The 15485-nt window shown below is 44.3% G+C and overlaps 1 protein-coding gene across 3 annotated transcripts in view; it reads right to left on the bottom strand.

Moving 5' to 3' along the window:
- The window catches only part of Ank2 (ankyrin 2), a 559246-nt gene that overhangs the window by 464351 nt on the left and 79410 nt on the right, over positions 1 to 15485 (bottom strand). Inside the window, exon 1 of one of the 3 annotated variants that reach the window (XM_060392734.1) lies at positions 3435 to 3623. The exons of the other annotated variants lie outside the window; for them this stretch is intronic. The gene's annotated coding sequence lies outside the window, so the exon portion shown is untranslated. Of the gene's footprint in view, positions 1 to 3434; positions 3624 to 15485 lie in introns of those variants that run through there. 3 annotated transcript variants of the gene reach the window in all.

Genomic DNA, 15485 nt, shown 5'->3' with positions numbered 1-15485 from the left:
AATGAAAAGAAGTCCCGCCCTGCACCAGCTAAAGCTGGTGTTTACACAACAAACAGATAATCAGAGGACCTCTGCATTGAAACCAAACGTTCCTATAAAAGGTAATTAATCAACATGCAATTTAATTTTTTGTTTGCTGTTTTAACATACACATAGATGAATTACATATGACACTGATTCATAGTTATACTGATTGCATGTCAATAAATGAATTTCACTCTGGTTAAAATTAGCCTGAATAATTAACAGATGGGCATTCTAATAACGTTGTGGAACAGCATTTAATTGGCTTAGTTTTTTTTTGTTTTGTTTTCTTTTTCTGAGAGCCAGATTCTCACTATGTAGCCCTGGCTGGACAGGAACTGACTATGACTGACTATGTCGAGCAAGCTGGCCGCAAATTCGAAAAGATCTGCCTGTAAAGGCCTGTGCCACCACACCTGGCTAGTTGGACCACCTTTTAAATATTGGTAGAGTCTGAGCTCATAGCTCAGTGGTAGAGAATGTTCAAGGCTCTGGGCTCAATCCCAGCATCAAAGTGAATCGGAGAAACATATAATTGGCATACTCAGAATCAGGCACTGCAGTGCAGTATATATTTGTTTCCTACGTCAATCAACAAGTATTTATTTAATCCAATTTAGGCCTAGCATAATAGCAAAATTAGTCTGAAACTTTACAGTGAGTTAACCACCATTTAAACAGTTTTAAATAAGTCACCTCGACAGTCCTGTGTTAAACAACGAATGTTGTAGAACTCAGAAAACTATCCAGATAGGGGGCCTTGAAATATTGGTATGTGTGGCATTTGCAGTAACTAAGAAATGATGCGTTGGTGCTTTAATCAGGGAGGTCCACACTCCCATAAAGCCAGGATCAAGAAACCCTAAGGAGCAGGAAAGACTTACACTCTCCAAAGATAAAACAGAGCTTCGCCCTCTTTCTTTTTTTCTTTTGGATTTTTTAAGATGGGGCTTCTCTGTGTGGCATTGGCTGTCCTGGACTCACTTTGTAGACCAGGCTGGCCTGGAGTCTCGAACTCACAGCAATCCTCCTGCCTCTGTCACCTTTGTGATTTTTTTTCCCAAGACATTTGGAAGAGACATGAAGTTTTGGTGATTTTTACTATCCTGGTAATATGATGTTTTAATAAAAGGCAAAAATAACCTAAAGGAGATAAACTGTCTTCTCATCACTGGACAATTTTCCTCTCTATAAATGTGAAGACTACTGTCAGCCCTCAGCTCTAGGCCAACCACAGTGCCTTCCATGAAAAGTAGATTATGGCATGTGGCTGGTCCCTCCATCACAGTTTCACTCCGCCTACTTTTATAAGTAAGACAGCTGTGAAAAGAAGCTTGTGGGGGGCTGAAAAAGTGGTAACTTTCTTTCACCTTTTCACATTAATATTAAATTTGTCTTATCTTGAAACAGGCTCTCACTTTGTAACCCTGGCTGGCCTGGAATTTACTCTTCAACCAAGCTGGCTTCAGACTCAGTTGAGTAGGATCACCTTGCCTCCCAGACAGTGGGGCCAAAGGTGTATGCCACCGTACCACACCCAGCTAACAACAATTTCTTCAGAGGTTCTAAAAGCTAAAATGCCCATAAATGAGCATCTCCTGGAGAAACAGGTGGCATTGTCTGCAGTCAAATGACGGCTCCTCAGCCTCATGCATGGGGCATTAGCCTGCTCAAGTGTAGGCATCATTTTATCCGGGCCCCCACATTCACAGAGACTGTCTTGGCATGGAACCAAAAAGGGAGGTGTGGCTTCCATCTAGTCTGAGGAGGCAGGGATTGCTGGCTTAAAGGGACATCCTCCGGATGCATTCTTCATATTGGGTTCCCCTAAGTGAAGCAGTTCCTGATGACTAGGAGTGGTAGAACCCTTTCCAGAATAAAGCCAACTTTAATCCGTAGCAGGGAAGCAGGACAAAAAAAAAAAAATCATTTTCTTCTTGCTTTGTTTCATAAGGCTTATACCTGTGGCACACAGACTGGGGAGATGAGTCCTAGCCCTGTTTCTGCATTAGCTTATGCAATTCAGGGGGGTGAAATGGGAAGCGAAGGCTCCATGTTCACGGCTTGATGGGTGGGGCAGGCTCCTGTCTGTTGTTTGGTGTTCTGTGACTTAAACCGTGGATTGCAGAAAGCTGTAGAGGCGAATCCACCACACCTAAACAGACCTTTGCTTCCTTTCCAGCATCTTTCCCACCCTAAAAGTTTCTTCAAAGCCTATACACTTCTGGAATCAGTCTTTTGACCCCAAAGCCTCAGTCTATTGCTTCTAAGAGGTCATTGATTTATTTTGGGGGAGAGGAGCACCATTGATTAAAAACAGGGTCTGATTATCTGTATATTGGCTTTCAAGTCGATACCACACACCTGGACCTAAAACTCTATCAAGAGCTCACAGAGGAGAGGGGTCTCAGGCCAGAGAAAACAAACAATCTGTTCTCCCAAATCCCCCTGCTGTTGCTTTCCAAGCGCACGTATTTATTTTCAGCCTCTGAAAAAGACTGAGTGTAATACGCCGGGGAGGAACAGTGAGACGGTATTCCATCTCTGCTCTCGTACTCCAAAAATGCCACACCTAAGATGCTGGAGAGCTGAGGAACAGGCCTGAGGGGCGAGTACAGCACCAGACTCTGCCGTCAGAAAAACAAAACCATAATGCCTAGAAATCTGCACTTCTCGCCCTGCAGCACCTTAGTTGGTCTTCGGAAGCAGAAAAAGATCGTTTGCTTGCTGGGAAAGAGAGTGAGAACTCCATCATTTTTCCTCCGCTGTCTGTTCTGCCGGCTGATAGTGCCTAATGCAAAATGTAACTAGGAAGGGAGAGGAGGGTCAATCTCCTGGCAGCCCCACTGTTCAGCAAAACGAACCATGTCCTTACTGCCTGCTTCTCCTCCTATCACCTACTTACCCAGAGCAGGGCAGAGTGGCAACCACCACATGCTCCTCCGGCACAAACACACCCTGAATCTTAAGAAGCAGTGATGTTGATGGAGGGAGCTCCCACCCTCTCCGCGCCCCTCGCTTGCCACAGAGAAAACAAGTCCACACAGGGTTAGGGAATCTGAAACAAATTCACTTTAATCATGTCTAAAAGAAAAAAAAATAATCTGCCCTTCCATTACAAAAGCAATAACAAACAAACAAACAGAAACTGCAAATCAGAAAAACACATCACGTGAAAACAAACCAAATAAATAAATAAATAAATAAATAAATAAATAGATCGGGGCTGGGGATCATCTGAACATCGGGGGCGCTGCCTTTGACCTCCCGGGATGACATGGAAAGCCATGCTACCCAGCCCAGATCCCGAGCGCGGTTTACAAAGGGCGTCCTACATCCCCCACATCCACACCAACACTTCCTCCCGGCTACCCGAGGGCTCCGAACAAAGCCCTTCTTGAAGCACTTACTGGAGCAGCAGCGGCTTCTCTCAGCGATTGTCCGCGACCACGCAGCGGGAGGGGCCCCAGAGCAGGGCGAGCCGGAGTCCCCAGCTTCCCTGCCTACCGATGTGTGTGAGACAGCAGCCCGGGCACCGACTTTCCCATCACAGCCTCAGACTGTAATCCATGTGCTTCCCGCGGGCCAGTCCCAGCTGCCTACAGAGCACCACATGATCTGCTCTGACATCAGACCAGCCCCAGACAGCCCATCCGCCAGCCCCTTCCACGCTTGTGGGTTGCATCACTCCGTGCCCCCGGCTTGCGGGGAAGCAGGTGGTACAGAGTGGGGATCTGTTGTTTTCTTACAAAATATTTTTTGGTGGTCTGGTTCCTTCGCTTGCTAACAGAAGGGCGGGGGGGAGGAGCAGCATAAACTGCATTTGGGGTTCATTCCCAGCCTGTGTGTAGCAGGAACATGGCAGTAACTGAAGACCCTCTCCTGTTTTAGAGAAGAAGGGGAGTGAGTCAGGATGCCCGTGCTGCGGGGGTGACCTCATCTCCAAAACCCTCTGCCACTGCCCAAACTACCTGGCAACAGATTATCCCCTGAACATAAGTTTATGATGTGAGATCTGGATGGGTGGGGGGAGGTGATGTTTTAAGCTAGTCATCATAGAGTATGGTCCATGGAAGGCCTTAGGGACGTAACTCTTACACTTGATACAGTGTGAAGTTCTCATCATGACAGACCTTACTTTCACTCAGACCAAAATACACTTACGGACCCACACAGACATAGGAGCAGGAATAAAACCAAGGCAGCCTATTCGCACTGACTGAATGCATTCATTCAGGAACCATTTATTTACCACCTATAGCTAGCTGACACAAAATGAGCCTATCAGAATGGGGGCAGGGGAGGACTAATATTTCTGTGATAAGAACAGAAAGTAATGGGGTTTTCAAGGCTCCTCCCCCAGCACGGAGGTCACAGAGATGTGGTGCCACACCACATTTTATATGGGTGCCAGGGATCGGAACTATGCAAGGTTTATCCTTGCTTAGCAAGTACTTTCTCTCTGCGGAGCTAGCTCCTCCATCCCATCTTATCTTTGTTCCTTTGAGATAAGGTTTTCTGAGGCCAGCCTGGTCTACAAAGCTAGCCCAGGACAGTCCAGAGTACTCAGAGAAAAGAGAGAGAGAGAGAGAGAGAGAGAGAGAAGGTTTTACCATATAGCCCAGGCAGGTCCCCAGCTCACAGCAACCTCCATGCCTCAACCTCCTGAATGCTGGGGTTACAAATATAAACACCACAACTGCCATTGAATTGGAAGGCTATTTTACCCTAATTTCATTGCGGTACATTGTAATGAATATAAAATGTAAGGTAAGAAAATTTAAAATCATTAAGAGTTTTTTGTTTGGTTGGTTGTTTGGTTGGTTGGTTTTCTTTGCAAGACAGAGTCTTTCTGTGTAGCTTTGGCTGTCCTGGAACTCACAGAGATCTGCCTTCCTCTGCCTCCCAAGCTCGGGGACTAAAGGTGTGCATCACCACTGTCAGGAAATCATTAAAATTTTAATGAAGCAAAACTATAGTCAGAACAGACAGTAGTAATCAAAAATGCAGCTCCACAGTCGATACCTCCAAGCTGCTTTTGTAAACACCACTTGGGCCACCAGAGGAGAGTCTAACACCACTGCCTTCATTCCATCTCCCTGTCTCCTTCAGTTTGACTGAAGACACTAAGCTAACACATTGTCCGAAAGCCATAATCACCCTGGACTCCAGAGCAAAATCCAACAGGACAGACACCCTCCTCAGGGGGCACGCATCCTAGTGAGAGCCCCCTGCTCCCTCTGGTAATGATTTTTCAGACCACTGACATTCGGGACCACACCCTGACCAGGACCCCTGAAGTAAGCATAGCACCCACTCTTTAAAAACCTAACCCTCACGTCGGCATCCAAAAGTTGCACTTAGGCGTCACTGGACCTCTTTATCTGTCCTTCTTCCCGATAAGGCTATATCAATTAAATCTCCCCTTGTCTGCTTTTTACCATTAGTCCATATTCCACTCTAACTGAAATGCTGAGATGGAGAGCCAAGCCTTACCTGTCCGGGCTGCTGGAGGCCACGCTTTTCCCTAGCATGAAAAATTTCCCTTTCTCTTTTACCTGCATTGTTTTCTGTGCATTTGGGTTCCTAATGCAATTCTGGCATATGTTAGTTACAGTTATAAGAACATTATATACCATGCACCCTGGTATCTTTTTTGGTGACTCTAACATAACAAATGTTCAGTATATAGTATAAAAGAATATAAGAATATTCTTTTATTTAAGAATAAAAGAACTATGAAGAAACAGTTATCAAAAGGAGAAATACAAATAATCAATAAATACTCTTTAAAGTGTTCAACATCCTTAGTCACCAGGGAAAATGAAACTACTTTGAGACTCACTGAAGTCAGATGGTGAAAGTTGGTAGTCAAGAGACCTACCAACAAATTCTGGTGAGGATGTGAGAAAGAGAGAACCTTATTCACTGCTGGTCAGAGTATGAATTTGAAAGTCAGAGTTTGGAAGTCATGAAAATCAGTTTGGGGGTTTCTCAAAAAGCTAAAGCCAGGTGGTAGTGTTGCATGCCTTTAATCCCAGTACCCAGGAGGCAGAGGCAAGCAGATCTCTGTGAGTTTGAGGCCAGCTTGATCTCCAGAGTGAGTTCCAGGACAGCTGGGGCTACACAGGAGAAACCCTGTCTTGAAAAACCAAAGGAAAAAAAAACATTAAAACTAAAACTACTAGGCTGGAGAGATGGCTCAGAGGTTGGGACCACCGGCTGCTCTTCCAGAGGTCCTGAGTTCAATTCCCAGCAAACACATAGTGGCTCACAACCATCTACGAGATCTGGTGCCCTCTTCTGGCCTTCAGGTGTACATGCAGACAGAACATTGTATACATAATAAATATTTTTTTAGAAATTTTTTCTATGTAAACTTTAAAACCAAACCAAAACAAACCTAAAACTACTATATGACCCAGCTATACCACTCCTGGGCATTTTCCCAAAGGCCTGCACACCCTCAGAGATACTACACACCCATTTTTTTTTGCTGCTTTCGTGTATAACATCAAAGAAATGGAACTAGCCTGGGATGTCTATCAGAGATGAATGGATAACAAAAATGTAACACACATGCACAATGAAATTTTATTCAGCTGTAAAGAAAACTAAAATTTGTATGAAAATGAATGGATCTGAAGTACCAATATTAGGCAAGGAGACCCAGACTCAGGAACTCAGAAAGACAAATACAGTGTCCTCTCTCAAATGCAAATCTTACACTGTAACGTGTGTGTGTGTGTGTGTGTGTGTGTGTGTGTGTGTGTGTGTAGGTGGTGTCGTGTAAATACTAAAAGTCTAGAAAGGACACCAAGAAAGGGTTAAAATGGGTGATGAAGATGAGACATGAGCAAAGAGATACGTGAGATATGGAAGAGCAAAAAAAAAATGGTGGAGTGGTCACCACCACTGCAGACCAAAGGGCAGCAGGGGCTGAGTGAGATGAGGCCAGAGAATAATCACTAAAACACTTTGATCAAAAAATGCTGTAATGGTGTCTAATACCTCGTATGCTGATTTTATATTTAAAAAAAAAAAAAAAAAAAACTTCAAACAATTAAAAAAAATTGAGTGTGGCTGCTGTGGTGTAGCAAAAAGTGTACACAGCTGTCCTCTTGTCCCAGCCTCCAGCACAGAGCGCCTTGCGTCTTGCCGTCTCGCAGGTGAGGAGGTGTTCTTCATGATAAGCCTCTTTCACACAAGCCTGAGTTTATGTTGATGGGGTGACTGGAAGGAGAGGGGCAGCCACACCCAGCTGCAGGGTGAGAGCTAGCAGCCAAGGAATCGACGTGATTGAGGTTGGAAAGCTCTCCATCTCCGGGAAGTAGAGAGAGACCGGAGATGGGCTTACTTACAGATGACCAGTGATTTGGTCCATCTCGCTACGTAATGTGTCTCCTAGAAACCCTAAGAAGATGGGCCTGGTGGCTCCTACCCGTATTCCCAGCACCAGAAGGCTAAAGCAAGACTACCACAATCTGAAGCCAGCATAGGCTAGAGAGTAAACTGTAAGGAACCCTAGGCTACAGAGACCCTTTCTCAATAAATAAACACCGAATAACTGTAAACTGCGTTGTCAAGAGGCAAAAACTTTCACATTCCACAGAGTTCGCAAGGATAGAAGCCCTGCATCAAAGACTCTTCCTAACCTCCAGTTACCTCAAGGTTTTCATGTGTGACCTTACTAATAATTTTCACGTGTGTGTGTGCATGTGTGTGTGTATGTGCGTGTGTGGACATGTTTATGTGTGTGCATATGGAGGTGAGGGGTCAACATTGGCTGCCTTACCCATTAACTTTCTACTTGCTTATGTTTTTACAGTTATTTTTGCATGTGTATGTGTGTTTCTCTCTGTTTCTCTGTCTCTGTCTCTGTCTCTGTCTCTCTCTCTCTGTCTCTGTGTGTGTGTGTGTGTGTGTGTGTGTGTGTGTGTGTGAATACTTGCCACAGCATGTATGTGAGAGGGAGTCTATCACAAAACTTACCAGGTCAACTAAATTCACTGAACAGCAGGCCCCAATAAACCTCCCATCTCTGCTTCCCCAGGTTGGTGATTACAGGTGTATCCCCAAAACCCCGTTCTCATGTGGATCCTATGGCTCTGAACTCAGGTCTTTAAGACTCCCAGGCAAGCACTTTACCAGCTGAGCCAGCTTGCCAGCTCCCCTAATATTCTTTATAATAAGCCAGTCGTGGTGAGCAAAGAATTTCCCTGGTTTCTGAGAGCTGATGCAACAAATTAGCTAATGAGAGGAGCCCCAGTTTACAGCCAAATTGCACAGAAGTATGGGTACCCTGGAGGCTCATTACTCGTCACTGGCATATGGAATTGAGGGCAGCTTTGAAGGACTGAACTCTGGGCCGTCAGTGTCAGAACTGAGTTAAATTTTCAGACACCCAGTGAGAACCTGCAGAGAAATGGGGAGGTTCTTGGTGTGAAAAACCCAGAGGTGCTGTGGGGACAGAGGCAAATCACAGCAGAAGGAGGTTCACAGTTTCTTCTCTATGAAGAATCTTCAGTAGCAATCAGATGGAAATTAAGGGTCCCAAGGAATCTTCCAGTGAAATCCCACAGTCAAAGGCGGCTTGTTATCTCCTCAGGAGGAAATACTACATGCTAGGTACTATCCAAATAGATGATTTAAAATCTATATGTGCATATATTTGTGCATACATATAAATACCTATATGTAATAAGAAATGAAATATTATTTAGATGATTACATATAAAATATTATTTATAAGTTATGTAAATAAATGCTATTTAAATACGGATATCATAACTTTGACTGGGTATATTATAAAGTACCTCACTTCACTCTTGCGGTTCCGGGGATCAAACAAGGGACCTCATGTGTGCTAGGTAAAAACTCTCAGGTTGAGCTGCAACCTCAGTTGCCCATTTGCTTTTTTTTTTTTTTTTTTTAGGACTTATTCTTTTTATTTTATACACATGGGTGTTTTGTCTACACGTGTGCCTGTGCACCAATGTCTACAGTGCCTGAGGAGGCCAGAAGAGCACGTTGGACCCCCTGGAACTGTTACAGACAGGTGATGGCAGCCATTTGGTGCTAGAAATCTGACTTGGGTCCTCTGCAAGAGCAGTCAGTGCCCTTACTCATGCAGCCATCTCCCCAGCCCTACCCACTCACTGTAAGTGCAAGAAACAGAGACAAAAGTCAAGGAAACCAAAGGTTTGCATATTTTGTAATTATTCTGTAGAAAGACCATTTTTTTTTCATTTAAATTTAGCTTAAAGTTAAGCTAAATTTTAAAAACATTTAAACTACATATTTTGTACATAAGAAATGTCTTTGGTTTGAACAATTTTAGGATCTTGACAACATTAATCTCATAAATGTAATTAACTTGAGACGCTGAAAAGCAAACTTTGTCAGGTATCAGCCTGATTGAGTGTCCTTTTGACACACTTCCTTACCCGAGATGAGTGTGTGTGAAACTTAGCTCCATGCACAGAATGTTCATCCAAAACATGTGTAGTTTAAGAATGTTTAATATTCAAAAGTCCAATCCTTACTGCCACCCAGAAGTCAGGCTGTTATCCGTCACGGTTCCCTGGACTCTGGCAACTGCACACAGCAAGCAAAACGCTGGGTAACAACTCACTCTCTCCTTCCTGGGACCCCGCTAAGCTTTTCTTTCTCATTTAATCATTTGCTGTGGTTTTTAAACTATAGCAATAATACTGTACAGATGTTTCCGGGGGAGCTTCCTTCTGCGGAAAGCAGTGTGCTTAACCTTCCTCCCTCTACTGAGTTCTTTGGGTTTTGTTTGGGTTTTTGTTTTGTTGGTTGGTTTTCTTCCTGTGTGTGTGTGTGTGTGTGTGTGTGTGTGTGTGTGTAAGTGAAGCAAGTGTGGAGGTCAGAAGACAATTTCCTGCAGTTAGTGCTTGTCTTCCACTGCGGCTTCGGGAATCAAACTCGGGTCCTCAGGCTTGCACGGCAAGTGTTCTCACCTGCTGACTCATCCCAGCAGCCTGAGCTAGCTTCATCAAATGACTAATAACTGTTTTATTTAATTATACGGATGAGGGAGGTGGGACTGTACGTGGTGCCCGAGGTGGCCAGAAGAGGGCGCTGGATCGCTGCAGGCTGGAGCTGCAGGAGCTGGTAAACTGACCGACTTGGGTGCTGGGAACACAACTCCTATCTTCTGCCATAGCAGCAGGCTCTCTGCTGCTGAGCCAGCCCTGAGAGTCGATTTTGATATAATTAATTAACTAAAATACAATTCAATGAGATAGATTATCAGAGATTTGAGCTATAGAATTAAAAAAAAAAAAAAAAGAAGGTGGTCTTAAACAAGTTAGTGCCTGGGAAAGAGACAGAGCCGCCCGCCTGAAAACTCGCGCTCCCAGCCTTCCTTGTAAATACGTATGGCCTTGTGAGCCGAATTCTCTTTTTCCTAAAAGAAAAGTGTTTGTGGCAGTCAGTGTTCTACTGAACAGACACCGTGGACACTCTTCTGAGAGAAAGCACGGTGTGTGGGGGGTGGAGGGACTGCTGGCAGGTCACAGGTTTAGTCCATTGTCTTCATGGTGGGGAGTTCGTGGCCCACAGGCAGGCAGAGTTCTGGAGAAGTAGCTGAGAGTTCTACATCTGGACCCTAGGGCGGCAGGAAGAGAGAGACTGGGCTTTTGAAACAGAAAAGTCCAACCCCCGTGACATACTTCCTCCAAGGCCACGCCTCATAAATCTCAAGTAGGGCAGCTCCCCAAACAGCGAAATATGTGAGCCGATGGGAGCCATTCTTACTCAAGCCACCGCATTGCTTCAGGCTCCTTTCTCTTCCTTTCTACAGGCGACATCACAGGCTTGCCTGAGACAAGTCCTAACCACTTGCATTTAGTACTTAGGGGGAAAATGGACCCCTGATGGACAACAGAAGACAGTCACCCTTCCAACGGGAACCGCTGCCTCAGACCGTTGCATTAGGAACATATAAGCGTGGGGCTCTTAAGGACGCTTAATTTCACACCTCCGTTAGTTTTGTGTCTGGCCCCTGTGCCAACCAGTGCTAATACCTTGAGCTTGTGACCCCTAACTAACTTTGCCAGATCCCAGAGACACCTTACAGGGCAGCTCTTACGCTCTCCTGCGTGTCCATCCTCAGCACGGGACATTAGGAAGCACTCGCAGCTGTGTGTGTGAGGTGACGCTCGCCACACCCTCCCAGTGCCGGGGCGTGTCTCTTTGCTTTCAGAGAACCGGCTAACTTAATATAGGAAAGACAGCTCCGTTTTCCTATCATGATGAAGGTGAACATGGGTCAATTCTTATTAAAAATTGGTATGCCATCCTATGACAATTGTTTATATTTTTATTTTTATTGGTTTTTTTTTTAAACATTTCTTGTTGAGTCTGTCAATTTTTTTTTCCTTTAGGAGAGATTTTTAAATGCTCTGTTGTTATCACTGTAATCTTTACAATGTAAAATTCTTCCACTGAAAAACAGTCATGAGGTTCAGATTTTAAATTCAAAATACCACTCTTCACTAAAAATAACTAGGGACCTTTCGGGAAAGGCTGGCTTCAGATCCGAGATGCGTGCTCTCCAACGCAGGCTCAGATGATGTTTTCTACCAAAAAGTGAGCAAATCATCCAGAGCACTGAGGTGGGGTCAAAGGTCAAAAGTATCATGTTAGGAGGCTCCCAAAGCCAGCTTCAGCACAGCATCTGCTGAAGGTACTGTGACCTTCTTTAGAAGGCCACACCAAAAAGAAATTAAAATAGCATTTCTTCCTCTGTCAGACCTATAGTCAGAGCATGGTTCGGTGGGTAAGCTAGTTTCAACTCAGCATCACTTGGGTACTTCAAAGCAGGACTGAAATCTTCACATGTATGTATGTCTGTGTATACCTGTGTGTGTGTGTGTGTGTGTGTGTGTGTGTGTGTGTGTGCCTGACTGCATGTGTGCCTATGTGTGTATGTGCCTATACAGGTGTCGAAGCAAGAAGGCAACATCAGGTGTCTTTTTCAATCCCTGTCCTCATTTTTTGAGACAGTATCTCACTGAACCCAGAGTTTTCTAATTTAGTTACCTAGCCATCAAGTCCCGGAGGAACTCCAGTGTCAGCACCCCCAGCCATGGGCTAGCAGGATCACACTGCTGAACTAGCTCCTTCATATTGTGCTGGAGATCAAACTCAGGTGGCTATGCTGTCCCAGCAAGCTCTTTACCAACTCAGGCATCCCTCAGCTCCTAGCCTAAAGCCTAGGGCTCACTCCTTCTGGCCAAGGCCAGAAGAGCTGGGGGATAACTCGTAGCCATTTCTCTGTAGTGCTGTGCTGCCTCTGTGTACCCTCTCCACCACAATGGCTTCGGTGGTTGGGTTTCACTAAAAGCCTGCTCCCAAGAGGGTGTCTATAAGAAGTGATGGAAAAGTGGCAATGTGACAGCACACGAGCATATGGGACACACCTATTGACGCAGCCTGCTTTGCTGAATGCAATCTGTCACAGCATCACAAAGAAATTATAACTCATTAACTTGCTTTAAAAAAAAAAAAACAAGTATAATGATGGACAATACAGAGAGAATACAACCCATATTGCCCACTAACTGAGGTGACTGTCATACCAACTCTTTACTCAAAAACTAGTAAATGATACCGGTGAGGACTTAGTCCTTGTTTTCTCCCTAGAACTCCATTTCTGAGTAGCAAATAGCTCCAGGTAATGAGGGGAATGCTAGCAAAGGGCCTACTTCGATATTATAAAAGTATCGCAACTCACATTATACAGCTCTTTATCTATTCACAGCATTGTTTCCAAATTTGGGGTGGGGTGCATGTGTGTACATATTCATGTGTGTGCACCTGTGTGGGAAGTACCTCTGTGCTCGTTTAAGAGGCCGTAAGTTAGCATCACGTGTCTTCATCAATCACACTCCAGCTTTTTTTTTTCTTTACAGACCTTGAAAAAAAGATTCTCAGCTTCATATGGAGAAACAAAAAACCTAGAATCTCCAAAATGATCCTGTACAACAACAGATCATCTGGAGGTATCTCCATCCCCGATCTCAAGCTGTACTACAGAGTAACAGTAATGAAAACTGCATGGTATTGGCATAGAAACAGAAAGGAGGATCAATGGAACTGCATAGAAGACCCAGAAATAAACCCACACACCTATGAATACTCGATATTTGACAAAGGAGCCAAATCCATTCAATGGAAAAAAGACAGCATCTTCAACAAATGGTGCTGGACCAACTGGATGTCTACATGCAGAAAAATGAAAATAGATCCATATTTATCACCCTGCACAAAACTAAAGTCAAAGTGGATCAAGGACCTCAACATAAAACCAGATACCCTAAATCAATTGGAAAAAAAAGTGGGAACAGCCTAGAACTCATTGGCACAGGAGACAACTTCCTGAACAAAACACTAACAGCACAGGCTCTAAGAGCAACAATCAATAAATGGGACCTCATGAAACTGAAAAGCTTCTGTAAAGCAAAAGACACCGTCATCAAAACAAAATGACTGCCTACATATTGGGAAAGAATCTTCACCAACCCTTTATCTGACAGAGGGCTAATATCCAGTATATATAAAGAACTAAAGAAGCAGAAAAGCAACAAACCAAGTAATCCAATTAAAACATGGGGAACGGAGCTAAACAGAGAATTCTTGATAGAGGAACATCCAATGGCAGAGAAACACTTAAAGAAATGCTCAACCTCATTAGCCATTAGGGAAATGCAAATCAAAACGACCCTGAGATTTCACCTTACACCCATCAATGGCCAAGATCAAAAACTCAAGTGACAACACATGCTGGAGAGATTGTGGTGAAAGGGGAACCCTCCTTCATTGCTGGTGGGAATGTAAACTGGTACAACCACTTTGGAAGTCAATCTGGCGCTTTCTCAGACAATTAGGAGTAGTGCTACCTCAAGACCCAGCTATACCACTCCTAGGTATATACCCAAAATTTGCTCAAGTACACAACAAGGACATTTGTTCAACCATGTTTATAGCAGCTTTATCTGTAATAGCCAGAACCTGGAAACAACCCAGATGTCTATCAACAGAGAAATGGATACAGAAATTGTGGTATTTTTACACAATGGAATACTACTCAGCAATCAAAAAGGAGGAAATCATGAAATTTGCAGGCAAATGGTGGGATCTAGAAAAGATCATTCTGAGTGAAGTATCCCAGAAGGAGAAAGACAAACATGGTATATACTCGCTTATATAGACCTACAAGATATGATAAACATAATGAAATCTACACACCTAAAGAAGATAATCAAGAAAGCAGACACGGGCAAAGATGATCAATCCTCATTTAGAAAGACAAATGGGATGTGCATTGAACGTATGATAGGAGTCTACTGCAAAAGGCATCTGAAAGACTCTACCTAGCAGTGTTTCAAAGCAGACACTAAGACTCATAACCAAACCCTCGGCAGAGTGCAGGGAATCATATGAAAGAAGGGGAGTTAGTATGATATGGAAAGGATAGGAGCTCTACAAGGACCAAATCTATCCGGACACAGGGTCTTTTCTGAGACTGACATTCAACCAAGGACCATCTATGGATATAACCTAGAACTTCTGCTCGGATGTGGCCCGTAGTAGCTCAGTAACCAAGTAGTTTTCCAAAGTAAGGGGAACAGGAACTATTTCTAACAGGATCTCAAGGGCAGGCTCTTTGACCTCCCCACCCCCCCAGGGGAGGAGCAGTCCTGTTAGGCCACAGAGGAGGACTTTGCAGCCAGCCCTGAAGATATCTGATAAAACAGGGTCAAATGAAGGGAGAGGAGGTCCTCCCCTATCAGTGGACTTGGAAAGGGGCAGGGAGGAGACCAGGGAGGGAGTGTGGAGTTGGGGAGAGAATGAGGGAGCGGGATACAGCTGGGACACAGAATTAACAAAATGTAACTAATAAGAAAAATAAACTTAAAAAACAAAAACACTGAGCCTGGAGCTCAGTGCTCACACTAGTTGGGCTGGCCAGCAACCTCGGGGATCGTCCTGTCTCTCCCATTCCCAAGCACCAGGGTTACAGTATGTGACACAGACCTTCTACACGAGTGCTGGGGACCCAGACATGAGTTCTCACACCTGCAGCTGTACCATGTCCCCAGCCCTTGGTTCTGGTTTTTTGAGACAGGGTCTCACTTAGCCCAGGTTGACCTCAAATTCGCTATATAGATGAAGAAGACCTTAAACCTTAAACTCCTAATCCTCCTGCCTCTACCTCCCTATGTGGAATTTTTGTTGGTGATGGTGATGTTTGTTTGTTTGTTTTTGCTTTTGTTTTTGTTTTTTGGGACTGGGTTTCACTGTGTATTCCTGGCTGACCTGGAACTCACTCTATAGACCTGGGTGACCTCAAACTCATTATCTGCTTGTCTCTGCCTCCTGAAGGCTGAGATTAAAAAAGCATGTGCTAGTCAGGATAGAGAATCTAATTT

Source organism: Meriones unguiculatus, chromosome 10, assembly GCF_030254825.1.
Source record: "Meriones unguiculatus strain TT.TT164.6M chromosome 10, Bangor_MerUng_6.1, whole genome shotgun sequence".
NCBI classification, from domain to species: domain Eukaryota; kingdom Metazoa; phylum Chordata; class Mammalia; order Rodentia; family Muridae; genus Meriones; species Meriones unguiculatus.
The sequence above is the reverse complement of the archived record's forward strand: the minus strand, read 5'-3'. Positions and strand labels throughout refer to the sequence as shown.